Source organism: Arachis ipaensis, chromosome B10, assembly GCF_059453495.1.
Source record: "Arachis ipaensis isolate K30076 ecotype BB chromosome B10, ASM5945349v1, whole genome shotgun sequence".
In the NCBI taxonomy this organism is placed as follows: Eukaryota; Viridiplantae; Streptophyta; class Magnoliopsida; order Fabales; family Fabaceae; genus Arachis; species Arachis ipaensis.
In genome coordinates, this window is record NC_142435.1 from 94,197,262 (window position 1) to 94,200,860 (window position 3,599).

The window sequence follows — 3,599 nt, forward strand, 5'->3', positions numbered from 1 at the left end:
GACCGCACGAAGGAGAGCAAATCGCAGTGACGCGGCCGCATGGCTCACGCGGCGGCGCGGATTGGAAAAGCTCAAGCGACGCGGTAGCGTGGACGACGCGAACGCGTGGCAAGGAAAAGCGCGAATGACGCGTCCGCATCGATGACGCGATCGCGTGACATGTGCGATCTGCATAATCTGCAGAATTCGCTGGGGGCGATTTTGGACCTTATTTTGACCTAGTTTTCAGCCCGGAACAGCAGACTAGAGCCAGAGAATATGCAGAAACAAAGCACAACATTCATTCTACACAGTTTTTAGTTTTAGACCTAGTTTTACATCTTTAGGTTTTTCTCTCTAGGTTTTAGAATTTTAATTTTTAATTGGTCTTAGCATTCGAACATTGAGAAGAGTTATTTCCTCATCAAGACTTCGTCATTCTAGTTCGTTCTCTTAACTTGGTTTTATTCTTCCATGTTCTTTGCTTTGTTCAATTTTGTCATTTGAATACTTTCATGATTATTTAATACAAGGATTATTTCTTCCATTTTAATTTATTTTCCATTCCGATAATCATGTCTTCTTTTAATTCTCTTTCATATGTTATGGATTTATTATTTACAATGAGCGAGTAGTTTCTTCACTTGATGGGGAGTTGATTGAAAGGAACTCTTGAGTTGGAAGGATTGAAAGAGAATTTGTAATTGGGTTAACTGTTGGATTGCTATCCAGTCACTAACACCAATCCCTTTGAACTAAGTGGGTTGCAACTCGTGAATAGATCTAGCATTCCAACTTGTTTGACTTTCCTTTACCTAGTAAAGGATAACTAAACAAAACAACTATTAATTATAAATTAATCTTGAAATCATTCCATAAATAATAGAGATTCCAACTAATCAACTCCCAATCAAGGATTTTATTCATATTATTTAAATTTTCTCAATTTAATTTTCCATCTACTTAACTCAACCTTTTGGAACATTTGATTAATAAAATAGCACACTTTTCTGCAACTCGTTGGGAGACGACCTGGGACTCCAACTCTCAGTAATTTTTAATTTAAACTCTCTGTGACATATTTCTAAATTGATAGGCAGATTTTCGGTGAGTTAAGAACTATACTTGCAACGTAACTATTTTAATAATTTTTAATTCACCAACTTCTGTGTCTCATCAATTTTTGGCACCGTTGCCGGGGAGTTGCAATAGAGTGCTAAAGTTATTAATTAGAATTTATTTATTTGCATTTTATTTTATTTTGCTACTATGAGCTGCATGTTTCTTTCGTCAAATGACGCGTTCACTTCCTGATCCGCGCTTGCTAATATTCGATCCTGAAATTGAAAGGACTATTTCACGAATAAGGCGAGATCAGCGTCGGTTAGTCTGCTCTGAGGACGGATCTGAAAGTGAACTTGAGGAAGAAACCAGCCCCCGTTCTACTGATTCGGTTGTTTTACGTGCAGAAGACATGGCAGCTAGGAGAGTTACCATCCAGGAGGAAGGAGCCCCTGATTTTACAATGCAACCGTTTCAAGCGCATCATCCAGCGGTAGCTACAGATTTTGAAATAAAGACCGCACTGTTAAATTTGATGCCCAAGTTTCATGGCCTACCTGCTCAAGAGCCTATCAAGCACTTGAGAGATTTCCAGGCAGCCTGTTCTACTGTCAGGCGTGATGGTACTGATGAAACTTCAATTTTGCTGAAAGCTTTCCCGTTTTCTCTCAAGGGAAAAGCAAGACAGTGGTACTACACTCAACCTCTAGCAAATGTATCCAACTGGGATACACTCAGAAATGAGTTTTTGGAGAAATTTTTTCCATCTGAAGTTACTGATAAACTAAGGAAGGATATTTCCACAATTGTTCAGGATGACAATGAGACTCTCTTTGAATACTGGGAGCGCTTCAATAATCTTCTGGAAGCATGCCCCCACCACATGATTGACAAGATAGTGTTACTTAGCTATATCAGACAGGGCATGAAGCCCTAAGATAAGACCACATTGGAAAGTGCTAGCAATGGGTCTATGAAGAAGTACAAGACCACTGATGAGGCTTGGCAATTGATTAGTGATTTATCTGAATCTACTAGGAACCACAGGCAAAAGCAAGGCCGTTCAAAAGCCATTGCAGAAGTATCCTCTAACAGAGAGACTGCGGCTCTAGCTCAGAGTATATGTGAGATGACCAACTTGCTGAAGCAGATGCAACTGAATCAATAACAAGCTCAGCAAGCTCAACCTCCCTCGCCACAGCAAAACCAACAATTAGTCCCGCAAAGAATTTACAGAATCTGTGCTGATTATAGCCATTACACTGATGAATGCCCGCAGCTCCAACAAGAAGACAACATGGTAGCATCCACTCATAACTTCTATGACTGCCCCAACCAAGGGTACAATCAAAGTGGAAATAATAACCATGGATGGCAGGACAATTCTAACCAGAATTGGAGGGACAACAATAACAGAGGAGGCCGAGATAATCAGGGAAATCAGAAGTGGAATAATAACAACAACAGGCAGCAGAATCAACCTTACAGAGCACCTCACCTGAGGTAAAACCAAGGACCACAGAACAATCAACAGCAGACCTCCCAATTTACTCATTCTTCTTTATCTCCTAATGAAGAGCTACTACAATCTTTTGAGCGAAGACAACAGACCATGGAAAATAACATCATGAATAGTATTAATGCCAGTCTGAATGGTCTCACCTCTACTTTGCAAGCTCTTATGTCACAGATTGGATCAACGCAAAATTCCAGTAACCAACCCTCAAGCTCCATTGGAATCCCCTCTCAACCATTACCTAATCCAAAGGGAGGCATTAATGCCATCACCCTAAGGTCTGGAACTACACTGTAGGAGAGGAATCAGGAGGAACCAAGCCCACTAGAACACACCTCAGCTGAAGAGGTAGTAGAAATAGAAGATATTGAAGAGGAAGAGGACATACAGGACATAGCTGAAGAAGAAATAGCTCAACCACAGGAGGAAGCACCAAAAGGCGCAGACACCACAGAAAACACTACTCCTATTCCATTTCCACAACTTGCAAGGAAGCCCAGAAAGCAGCTGGAACCCGACCCCAAAATGGTAGAAATATTCAAAAAGGTTGAGGTAACTGTTCCTCTTTTTGATGTTATTCAGCAGGTACCTAAATATGAAAAGTTTCTAAAAGACTTATGTATCCATAAAGACAAAATAAATGAATTAGAAACTATTCCTTTAGGTAGTTCTATATCTGCTTTAATGGGAGGATTACCTGAAAAATATAGTGATCCAGGTCCTTGTATAGTTAGCTGTACTATTGGTGGTGTAGTAGTTTATGATTGCATGTGTGATTTAGGAGCATGTGTCAGTATAATGCCTTTGTCTATATATGATATTTTGAGGCTCCCTCCCTTAAAAAGGTCGGCAGCTCGTTTTGTGTTAGCAGATAAAAGCATTATTACAGTGGCTGGAGTTGCTGAAGATGTTTTGGTGAACATTAAAGGGCTTACATTTCCCACTGATTTTTATATCTTGGAGGTTGATAAACCCATATTTCATGAGTTCTTTTGTGCTTAATTTGAGTGATTTATATAATCCTTCACCTACTTATTCACAT

At 39.8% G+C, this 3,599-nt stretch overlaps 1 non-coding gene across 1 annotated transcript; it reads right to left on the reverse strand.

Moving 5' to 3' along the window:
• Positions 1–1,822: 1,822 nt before the first annotated feature.
• LOC148580917 (small nucleolar RNA R71) lies at positions 1,823–1,930 on the reverse strand. The gene has a single exon (XR_015896730.1). It is a non-coding gene; the product is annotated as a small nucleolar RNA R71 (small nucleolar RNA).
• Positions 1,931–3,599: the final 1,669 nt, after the last annotated feature.